The sequence below is a fragment of the Camelus bactrianus genome, chromosome 7 (genome assembly GCF_048773025.1).
Source record: "Camelus bactrianus isolate YW-2024 breed Bactrian camel chromosome 7, ASM4877302v1, whole genome shotgun sequence".
NCBI lineage: Eukaryota > Metazoa > Chordata > Mammalia > Artiodactyla > Camelidae > Camelus > Camelus bactrianus.
The window spans coordinates 29,849,473-29,862,077 of record NC_133545.1 but is presented as its reverse complement, the minus strand read 5'-3'; positions in this window follow the sequence as shown (position 1 = coordinate 29,862,077).

Below are 12,605 nucleotides of genomic sequence, written 5' to 3'. Positions count from 1 at the left end.
AATTTGTCTTGGAAATTCGAACCTAGCAAATTAAGATTATTAAAACAAGCTAGGAAATATCTCTGGCAATCAAGGAGGGATTCATTCTACTGGAAACAGCAGCCAATTTTTTTTTTTTTTTTAAGAGAGAGAGAACGAAGGAAAGTTACAGAGGGAATAGAGATAAAACTTGATTACCAGGAGCCTGCCTGGTGGTCCAGTTTCCTGGGTCAACAAGTTGGCCCAACCTTGCAGAGCTGGCTGAAGTATAGAAAGCAGCACAGGCAATCAGCCACATCACTGGAGGAGAGAATGCTTCCCAGCTTTAGGTCAAGGCCCTGTAGGTTAATGCTCCTTACTCAAAACTGAAACCCAAACATGGTAAGAAATGGGGTCTGTGAGTGTGAGAAATAATGCCATTTCTCAGAAATAACACCCATACTGGGATTTTTGTGCCCATGTGCATTCTTATCTCTCTGCTTCAATACCTTTCCTTGTCATCTCTTCCTGCTGAAATCTCCAACTTTAAAATCCAAACACAACCTCCTCATCAAATTTTGTAATATTCACAAACTGGAATCCTTTTCTAAGTGACAGGAACTTAAACCTGGTGGGCGTGCAGCATCAGGAACTGCGTACTGATGCTGGGGACGTTCTCCCTCTGCATCCATCCCCTTCCCCTCTTCAGTCATTCTCTGGCTTTTATTATCTTTATCCATTTATTTGTTTATTCTATCTATTTTCCTACCACAATATAGGATCCACAAACACTGGGACTTTATTTCATTTACAAGCATATTCCTAGAACTCTGAATAGTGTCCAACACATAGTAGGCACTAAGCTCGTATTTGTTAAATTAATTAGTAAACCAATCAATTCTGTCATTTAATACTCACAGCAATTTGTGAGGTAGAAGTTAATTTGCACATTTTAAGGTAAAAATTAATATGAGGAATTCAATGATAGCAGAAAATGAGTAAGTGATACAGGGGGAGGATATAGCTCAAGTGGTAAAGTGCATGCTTAGCATTCACAAGGTCCTGGGTTCAATCCCCATGTACCTCCTCAGAAAACAAATAAATAAATCTAATCCCCTCCCCCACCACAAAAGAATTAAAAAAAAATGAGTAAGTGATACAAATAATCCAAGTCCTTCTGATAAAAAGTGCTCTATTCTTTCCATTTAATATCACCTACAGCCCTTATCACGCACTGTCTTGTATGCTTACTTATGTCCTTACCTGCCATACCCATAGGACTGTGAGCTCACTAGGGGCATCAGCAATGGGGCAGGAAGGTTTGGAGGACACACTTGGAGATTAGAGAATAGACCTATTTGTCTGGGAACACTGACAGCCACTGAAGTGGCAATAAGTGCTGGAGGTTTCTTCTATATTCACCAGAGCAAGTGAGTTCTAAACTCTGGGTTCTCAGTAAGTGCAGTTTGTGAACTGATTCCTATGTGTATTAGATTTCTATTGCTGCTGTAACAAATTATGACACATTTAGTAGCTTAAAACAACATAAATTTATTATCTGACACTCCTGGAGGTCAGAAGTCCAAAATAGGTTTTTATAAGGGCTAAAATTAAAGTGCCGTCAGGGCTGTGTTCCTCCTATAGGTTCTAGGAGAATCCTTTTGTAATCTGTTCCAGCCTCTAAAGGCCAGCTGCATTCTGTGGTTGGTGGCCCCCTTCCATCCTCAAGTCCCCTTCTATATCCCAGCGAGCAATCACATCACTCCAACCTCTGCCTCCACTCTTCACATTTCTTTGTCTGACTCTGATTCTCCCACCTCCCTCTTTTATTTATAAAGACCCTTGTGATTACATTAGCCTCACCAGGATAATCACCACTCAAAAGATTTAACTTCCATTTGCGTGCATTTAAATCACATCTGCAGTCAAATGCTCTACCCCTGACCTGTACCTTCACAGTCATTAGGATGTCTATCAACAAAAAAGGCAAGTGATAGCAAATGCCAATGAGGCTGTGGAGAAAAGAAAATCCTTGCACACCACTGTGGGAATATAAACTGGTACAGCCACTATGGAAAACAGTATGGAGATCCCTTAAGAAATTTAAAATAGAACTACCATATGATCCAGCAATCCCACTTCTGGGTATGTATCCAAAGGGAACAAAATCACTATCTCCAAGAAATATCTGTACTTCTATGTTCATTACAGCATTATTCACAGTAAGTAAGGTACGGAAACAACCTAAGTGTCCATCAGTGGATGAATGGATAAAGAAAACTTTATCACATATACACACACATATATATACATATATATGTATCAAATATATACACACACATATATAAAGAGAGACAATGGGATACTATTCAAACCTAAAAAAGAAGGAAATAGTGCCATTTGTAACATGAATAAATCTGGAGGGCATTATGCTAAGTGAAATAAACCAGGCATATACTGCATGGTATCACTTATATGTGGAATCAAAAAAAAAAAAAATGCTGAACATATAGAAACAGAGAGTGCTATGGTGGTTACCAGGAGCTGGAGGTGGGGAAAATAGGGAGAGGCTGGTAAAAAGTTACAAACTTCTAGTTATAAAATGAATAAAGTATCAGTAGCTAATGTAATTGTGGCTATAGCTGATAATACTGTATTGTACAATTTCAATTTGCTAAAAGGATAGAACTTAAGTGTCTTCACCCCCTCTAAAAAGACAAATATGTGAGGATGTGAAGTAATGGATGTGTTAACTCCATGGTTGGAATCCTTTCATAATGTATACATATATCAAATTAGCACATTGTACGCTTTAAACATATTATAATTTTGTTTGTCAATTATGCCTCGAAAAAGCTGAAAAGAATAAAATATATCACATCTGTAAAGTCCTTTTTGCAGTGCATGGTAACATATTCACAGATTCTGGGGATTAGGATGTAGACATCTTTGAGGGGGCATTATTATACCTACTGTATAATATAACATTTATCAGTTCCCATTTGACTAATTATTCATCTTGAACAAAACTGCACCTAGCTCTGTAAACTAGCCTCCCACTATACCCTCTCACCAAAAAGAAAGGAGCACCTGAAAGATCCTATTCTGAATATGACACTGCATTTTCAGCAAGTAAAACTTTAAATAAAATATTAAGTATGATGTTGTATTTTCCCTTTGCCCCAAATGTATTATTTCTATGACACAGAATGAAAAAGACTGAAAATTCTGGGACTCAAATAGTTGTACAAAATCTATATGGAGGCTTCAAGTCTTTATATCAACAGTGCTGTTTAGAGAGGTTTGTAAACCCAGTTAAATATACCACATCTTAGACAAACTACTTAGAAAATAGATCTAATGATTACTGAAAGGAAAATGCTATAGCCCATATAACAAAACTGCAGCTGTGCCCTATACCATATAATTTTCATTTTTTTTTCCTTAGGAGAATTATTTGAACACTACAGAAAGTGAAAAGAAATTATTTAAAAATAAAACATAATTTTGTAGGAGAGCAACTTTTGCTTTAGGTAATGATTTTAACTGATAAGGAATCTGGAAATTTTCTCTCCTTCAATGGTGATTCTAATTTTCCCCCATCTTTTCAAGTCTCTCAGTAGAAAGTGGAAAATCTCTGATTCACACCATCTGTTTGTCTCATCCAGTGGTGCATTCCAATCTGCCACAGAAGGCTCGAGACAACCTGCCAATAAAATTCCTGAGATTGTCAAGACACAGAATACCTGTGAAAAAGATTAAGATAAGATTTTTTCATGGTTAAATTCCTCTCACACACCCTCTCTCTCAGAGTACCACTGGCTTCAGCAACATATTTTAGGTAAAACTGGAAAATGCCACACAGAGAGAGCTTTCAATGATTTATTACATAAACAGGCAGTTTGCTAGGTTGGAATCCCTGACTCATTCAGCTGTGGGATAGAAGTCCAGGTTTCCATTTGCATTCATTTAAATGGCAATTAGTTGGTGGCAGGTCACATCCAACTGACTACATTCCATGAAGAATGGAGATCCAGGCCTGCCGGAGAACACTATCCATATTGAATCCACAGTGATCACCATTTGTATTGAACCCAAACAGGGTCACAAGAACAATATGTACAATCCTTTGAGTTCCACAACCATCATGAAGGTTGAGAAGCTGCTTTCTAAAATAAGAGACCTTATGTAGTAACAGTTTCTGAGCAGTTACTAAAGTGCCAGATGCTACACTAAGAACTTTAAATGGGTCACTTGAGTTAACCCTCTCAAGTACCCAATGAATTATATCCTACTATCCGATCTACTTCTCAGATGAAGAAATTGAGGCAGAGGGGTTAAGTAATTTGCTTAGAGTAGAATGTCTAGTGAGCCTGGAACGAGGATATGCTCTCAAATAGCCTGTCTGGAAAGTCCATATGCTCAACCACGGGGCTTTGCAGTATTTATACAGAGAAACTGTTGTTCTTCTGTGAAAGAACTACATTTGACACAACATTGGGTATGAGTAGGTTTTCCAGCAGGTGGTCAGAATTGCATTGATCTATCCACCCATTCTCAACCAGTCTGAAGAATTCAATTTTGCAAGAAGTCTGGCTGAATCTGGGTGAAGTTGTAGGTTCCAGCCCAGAGTAAATTTATTGGCTCACTTGGGGATGAATTTGAAACTTGGACTCATTAACATGATGACTAAATGAAATAAAATAGTAAGATATAGACTTTGCAAATAATTTATTTGATTGCCTAAAGCCATATGCTTCAAAAGGAAATTAAAAACAGAAATGTTCTCTTCTTTATCGTAGACAAGATGAAATCTCTTGGTCATATTTTCCAATTTTTTTTTCTGGAGACATCAAATTTTCAGTGTTGCTAAATATACTGAGTTCTCAAAATTCGCATTATATTGCCTTTAAGTGGCTCTGATTCCTTTGAAATGCATCTTAAATAGTTCCATAGTTTGTGTGAGGTCAGCCGTAAAGATTAGAAGGAAGTTGCCACAAATGTTAAACTCTCCTAAGTAATATGATTTCTTACAGAAATTTCATGAACTGTTCTTTCAGTTCAATGAATTGATTCTCCAAATCAAAGCACCTGATTAGATAACAATGTACTGCTCCTTTAAAAAGTCCTGATGGCTTCTCATAGATACGAAAAAAAATCAAAAGAATCACTTGATTTTTGTTTATCACACAAACAATTTTTCTTACTAAAGAACGAAGCAATGACTCCCCAATTAACCATTTCTCTCAAAAACCTTTGCCAATCATTTTCAAGGTTTATCTCACATTTGGAAAGATGCAAACAAAGGAGTTTATGTTGAAGAGCACAGAACTCTTCTCATCCTTCTCATCCAAGATGTGAGCAATGATGTAACTACGGGAATAGACCACTCAGAAGATGACATGGCGCCACTCAAAGCCTGTGTATTTCACACTTCTTGAATGCAGAGACTTTCTCTGCTGGGACTCTGATATCTGAAGAAACTTTGCATTTGGCTTTGTGGAAGTAGAGCACTTATTGTATGAAATAGAGACCAAATAAGTATGATTCCTGAGAAAGACAGTTTTAGGAGCAAGGGAAACAATAGAAAGAATGTCGTTTATCAAATATAATGAAGATGTCATCCAAATGACACACCATACATTCAGGATTAGAGACAGAAGTGAAAGGAATTGAATCCACATTTTTCTTCTTGTTTCTACTTAGTACTATGCCAGCGAACCATACAATTTAAAATAGGGTTTTTTTTTTCCTGATCATAAAAGTAACTTTTGTTCTGTGTACAAAAAATGGAAAATATAGACGCTTATAAAGAAGACAATTAAAATCATATAGAATTACACCATCAAGAGAATTATAATCACTCATAATTGCACAAATAATACTTCAGTATACTCTCTTCCCTTCTTTCTATGTATTTTTTACATGACTACAATTACAATATATATATTTGCATTGCAATCTTTGTGGCGAGATTTTTTTTTTTATGCCATCAGTCTTTTACAATATCATTTTATTGGCTATATAGTAGTCTAGATGGATATACCATCATTTTTTAAAGTAGTTCCAGGGCTGCTGTATTGTACAATTCCATGGGGAATCTGCACTGTAGTTTTGCATTTGCATTGCATTTTGCATTATATTTTGAATTTGCATTTGCATTGTATCCTGCACAAGAAGCACAATTATATGGTCAAATACTTGTGCAATGAGGCAACTCAACCATGACCTGTCCCTTATTACTGAACTTCTAAGTTGTGTCCAATTTTTTTCTGTTAGAATTATTCCATAATGATCATTATTATACATATGCAATAATTTAACCTTAAAAGATATTTTTAAGAATTGTTTTCCAGAATTTTTATCCTATACCCACAAACCTGCTTAAAACAGTGCACTTACGTTATTCCTACTTACCATCTTTTTTTGTTGTATTTTTTTCAGTTTGGTCTCTTGCAACTGGTTTTTATTCCTTATTCAAACTTCTACCTTACATTTATGATTTTATTGCCTTCTCAGTTATATGTATTAGTTAGTATATTTTTAACAACAATTAACAAAGTCCCCAAACTAACAATAACTTTGAAAATATACTGAAATATTATTTCTTTCAGGAAACAATAGCAGAGAAGATTTAAGACTGTCTGAATCTGACACCAGTCACAGAGATCACTCCATAAAATGAAAGGCCAACATCCAGGTGCAAGGCCTTCAAGAGGCCTTGCAGTTTCTGAAACCAGATACTGAAAAACAGTCAACACAGGGGAAGTGATCAACTGTGAACAAGCAACCCATGAAAAGAATACAAATTGAAATGGATTTTCACACTTACCCAGCTACATTGGTAGGAGGCTTTATTTTCTTTCAAGTCCTCAGCTTAGTACTACTTATAGTCATGAGTTTTACTTATTATTTTTTTCTTATTTAGAAGCAAACTGGAACAGCATCTAGGAAAGCTCAACTTAAGTAAAAATGAAAAGCTGGTATGTCATTGTTTCTTTCTCATGGGACCTGTTTTATTTTATGTATATGGTTTCTTTTCATCTATATTTCAAATACTAAAAATAGACTGATAAGTTTTCCAAAAATAAAGATAAAAACACGATTACCAAATATTTATTCATCCTTTGCCATTCATATTCTTTTGACGGTGATTGCTCTTTCAAAGAAAAGAGAAACACGATAAAACATAATAATAAATTTTGAAGGAATTATGACAAAGGCAAGAATTTTAAAATGGTTCTCCTCCAGGATAGAGTCTAAGTAGGCTCCAGGTGGCTAACATTCAGGCTACACCTGACCCAATGGAGACGGTACTAATTTTGAAGTCAGACGACTTGGTTCTTATAACAGACTACATACTCACTTTTGCACAGGCCATGGTAAGCCTTTAAGACTTTTCTGGAGAGGGATCCAGCATGTACCCATGTAAGTCAATAAAAACGTCTTCTGAAAATAGCCAGCATTCAGTGTTTATCTAAGGATTCTAATGAGTTTGTCTTATGATACCTGACTACACATTTTGGTAGAACCCAGGATGCAAAGCTAAAGTACAAGTAATCCTGTTTGAATTAGCAAAGACTTATACAACATCTCACATCTGAATGGGTCATAAATATTAAGGGTGGGAACATGCAGACGTGTATGCATACTGAACTAGTAAAAGCAGCCTTTGGCGAATGAAGCACTTTGCAGGCACATGGGGGTAAGTGGGTAAGTAAAGGACAGCAGTTTAGAAAGAACACACCAAGCACAAACTTTACACTTCACGTGATTTTGCCATGGATCAGTTCTATTCAGAGAATAATCATGTAAATATCTGTTTGCAAAAATAAAATATTCAGACTGAAATTTCTTAAACAACAGAAAATTTATTTTCTCACATAAAAAGTAATCATTAAGTACAGCTCGAGGTAGCCAGTTCAGTGATTCAATGATGTTGTCAAGGATCTCTTCTCTATAATTTCCATTCATATTTCTTCAGTGTTGCCAGTGTTTCCCCTCATAGTTCAAAATGGTTGCAGCAATTTCACAGACTCTGTTTTTACCAATTTAGTAGATTTTATTGAATGAATGTTTCTTCATTTGCTTTATGCTCTTAGGACAAATACCAGGGACTTTATATAATTGTCTATTTTCTTAAAAATTTCACCAGTTAAATTGTTGCTTTGCTGGAGAAAGAGTCCACCTAGAATCCTACACCTAGAATCTGTTATTCTGGAAGTCCCACCTTTCGAGGTTTCTTGGGACTAGGCTTCAACATGTGCACTAACACTTCTGATTTATTTTGTTGCCAATAGTAGGTCACAAGATCCACTTAAATTCAAGAAGCGAGGAAATAAAACTCCACCTTCAGATAAGGAGAACCACAAAGTTCCACTGCAAAGGATTTGGATATAAGGAAGTCTAGATAGCTGAGGCCAGCCAGTTCACTATCAGGAGGAGCAACTTTCTGAGACATCCCCAAGAAATTTTTCCTGTGGCCCACTGAACAGGATTGAATCACATGCCCATGCCCTAGCTGCAAGAAAGACTGGGACAGCCAAAGTTGGACATTTTCAAGCCCATAGTGACAAGCAGACTTTTCCAGTCTTAAGGGAAAGGGAGAAAACAGGGTAGGGAATCCAGTGTATTCCAAAATGTTTTACCTTAATTTGAGAAGGCAGTTCTCAGTATTCAGTCACAAACAGAACCACTCAATGTCAAATATAATTAAAATAATAATGAAATATTTTTTGCATTATAAAATTCATTTTAAGTAAATGCTATTGTACATCTTAGATATTTATTAGGTATAGACTTTTATTTTTCCCATTTGAAATGCTATTCAATGCTATTGAATTAATTACGTGAGAAAAAGTATGGTTTGCTACTATATAAATAGCATATATTATATTTGTGTTTGAGGAAAGTGTATATTAAAATGTAAATTGAAATGTAACTTTGTATTATAGAATCAAAAGACAAAAATGTTTTTATAAAATTATATTCAGAATTCTTACATGTTCTGCTTATAGAAAACAAATATTTGTTTTTATAATTACTCCCAACTGCAAGAGGGCAAATAATTTTCCTTCTATCCTCCTACATTCTTGGCTTAGACCCCCTCCCTTGTAATAAAGGACAGATTAACAGGAGAAAAGCAAATAGAAAATTTAAAAACATGTGTAACTCCTGTATACATGGGAGATGGCCAGGAAAACTGAGTAACTCCCTGAAATGGCCCAAGTTTAAAGATCATATCCAGCTAAAAAAATATAAAATATTTATTAAAAAACCAAGAATAAATATTGTGAGTCTGTTATATATACTTGGGAAGATTTGAGATAAGATGTTAGGTTTTAAGATCAGGAAATTTTATATAAAAAATGCATCAAACTATTGGAAGCTAAGGAAAAAGAACAGGAGAAATGTAGTTCTTTCAAATACAATATTTTCAACAAATTACTCTCTAATTGGAATAACCTGACTTGCTACATGGTATAAAAATAATGATTGACATCTCTCCATCATTTAGAGGATTCTTAAAGCCCCTTCTATGTGCTAGACAGTTTGCTAAGTGTATTCCATGTGAAATTTCATTTGGTCTTCATAATAAACATATGAAGTAGATTATTATTTTCCTCATTTTTCAAAAAGAAAAGAAAAAAAAACCTCATATAAGTTGATTAATTGGTTTGAGTTAGCCCAGCTAAGAAATGAAAAAAATCCGTATTTGAACATACCCCAGTCAGTTTCCACAGTGTGAAATCTTCCTGCCCTGTTATGCTCTCGTTACAAAACACATGTGACTTTAGAGGGGAAAAGAAAAAGAAGGAAAGCTTGGGAAAGTAGTAATTATAACATCACTGAGATGATACCATTTCATTAAGTTTTGCTCTGTCAGCTTTCAGTAACTAAAGGGTCTTCATAAATCATGATGACCATGTGAACAATGATAACATTTGTGCCAAAAGCACTGTTTTTAATACACACTTTTCACTCAATACATCAAGAACATCTTTTCACTGCATTCAGTGATAAAATTTTTTTCCATGACCGCTCAGTATTCTACCATATGGATATAATTTATTTTAAAGTGTATTCACAATTAAAATTTGTAGAGAGATTATTTCATCTTCACATGACCTCCATATTTTTGTTACCACATAGGTCACCCAAGGGCACAGGATCTCCCTCACAGGACTCCTAGGCCTCAGGAATTACAAGGTGCAAGGGGTTTGAGTCTCTGAATAATTATATGGCTGCACACTCACCATCCATTTTGGAATCTGTGCAAGCAAGAAATACGTTTTTCTCTATGCTGGGTCATAAAATTTGTGGATTTCTTTTATAGCAGGTAGTGCTACTGTTACTTACTCTACATAATACATAAACAATGCTTCAGAAGACCTCTTTGTAGCTAAGTCTTTGTGCAAGCATCCATTATTTACTTAGAATATATTCTTAGAAGTAGAATTCCTGGGTCAAAGGGCACAAAAAATGTTTTAAATTGCCTTCCAGAAAGCATGTATATCATTTAAAACACTTACTGGCAAATCAACAAGAATTTCTTAACTAATTCACTGAATTACAATTCAACAATGTTTTCTAATACAAGCAGGTAAATTTTATAAGGAATTTTCTAGGATCCAGTATTGGCTCTTCTACTAATGATTTATATGTGGTAAACTAAATCTCTGTATCTACCTATCCTTCATTTATTTCAAGGCTCAAATGTCACAGAATAGTATATATTTAAAATGTTATAAAATATAAGACAATACAAATATGGATTAAATATGAGTATAATTTCATATGTGTGAAATTAATAGTTGTAGTTGGCAAATTTTATTCTGCCTTGAAAATATCATCCACTGAAATCTTGCCCATATGATCTTTAGTTAGATTTTTCACTTCGCTGTACTATCATAGTAGCATTAGTTACTTAACAACACAGATTATTTCCCTCTTGTAGTTTTAATTGGCTCAAAATGAATGGTAAGCTTTAGTTCAAACAAAGGTGAGAGAGTAAAATTTAAATGGGGAGGTGATAGAATATGCACTAGAAGAGAAAAAGAGAAGTATCAGCTGTTTGTTTGAAAACTGCTGTGTCTCTACTCCTAGTGTGACACTTGGAAGCTAGAAACTTTTCAACTGTGTTGAACAGAACTTCTGTTTCCTCTTGGGAGAAGAAGCAAGCCATGGTAGACCACAGGAACCAATGAAAATAGTTCATGCTATTTACAATTGATCACATTTCACCATTTCTGACAGATGGAATCTTTGGAGAAGAATATTAACGACCACTGGGAGATGACACTACTCATTTAGGGAAACACTCAATAAGTAAGCAAGTGATACTTGCAACAGAGAATCCCTAGATTTGTAAAATACTTAGAAGCCAAAGGAAGGTTTTCCTGGGGTTGTGATCATTTTTTTCCTAGAATAATAAAGCTTAATTCTGCATGCTCCCCAATGTAGTAGAGTAGTCCCCTAGTACTATGCTACATTTTAAAAATCTTTTTTAAAGATCTCTGTTACTTTATTTTTTCCTATAAATTCTGGAGTTACATAACTTAGGAGCTATCTTATTCAAAAAATATATGCTCTGTGTTCACCAATTATAAACCAAACAAGTTAGTATCTTACAAGCGATTGTGAAAGAAGTTGTGGGTGAAAATGTCAATGGAGCCTCTAAAGCCCCTCACAGTTGGTAGCAGCCACTGTGCTAGCCATAGACGTGGAAGGTACCCCTTAGACAGAGGCACAATCATCTCTTACTTGTCCTGGCTGGAAGGGTCACTCATCATATTGGTGCGCTGAGAAGAAGAGAGGATAACAAACATCTGCAAAACTAACTCTATGCTTCCTGAAGTGCATAAGTCCCGTTTTACTCTAATCTTTTTTTCCTCCCCAAATCTCATGGCTATCAACCTAAAATACTGAAGTACAAGATTAAGATTATTCTTACTAGAACAAAAAGAGATCATGTATAGCCATGTATTTATTTAAACCCTTTGCCCATGATACTATTACTGCCAAACTCTTTTTAATATGAGTCACAATATTTCTCAATACAACTGATGACCAAAGGGGATTCTCCTCTGGCCATTTTGGGAGCCTGATATTTTCTCTCATAAATTATCTAATATATCAAACATTGGGTTCTCCAACCAGAGATTAGTCACTAGAGCAAACAGTTAAAATCTTCCTCCTTCAGAGGTTTTTTTTTTTTTTTGGTATATGAGACTCCTTGCAGTCATCTGTGAAGAAGAGTAACAAGTACTCTACAAAGAACAGCTCCAGAATAAACCTTAATAATCCTAGGAGAACATCACAGAAATACTGTGCCTGCAATAGTATGAAATACGTCAAAAGTGCAAAGGGTACGGGGTGTGTTCACTTTGCTGTTTTATATACAGACAACACACACCACACAATGTTAAATGAACATGTCAGACTTTTCATCAGGAAAATGAGGGGTTTTTTTTGACAAATTATTTGGTTCAGGGGGAATCATACTGAAGGAAATTTTTAATAATAAATGTTGATGAACATGATACAAATCCATGGTTAAATACAATAGTGGAAAATCATATGGAATGAGAGATTTTTATCATTGCAGTACAATTTCCTTAATTAAAACTCTCTAGATATGCTGATGA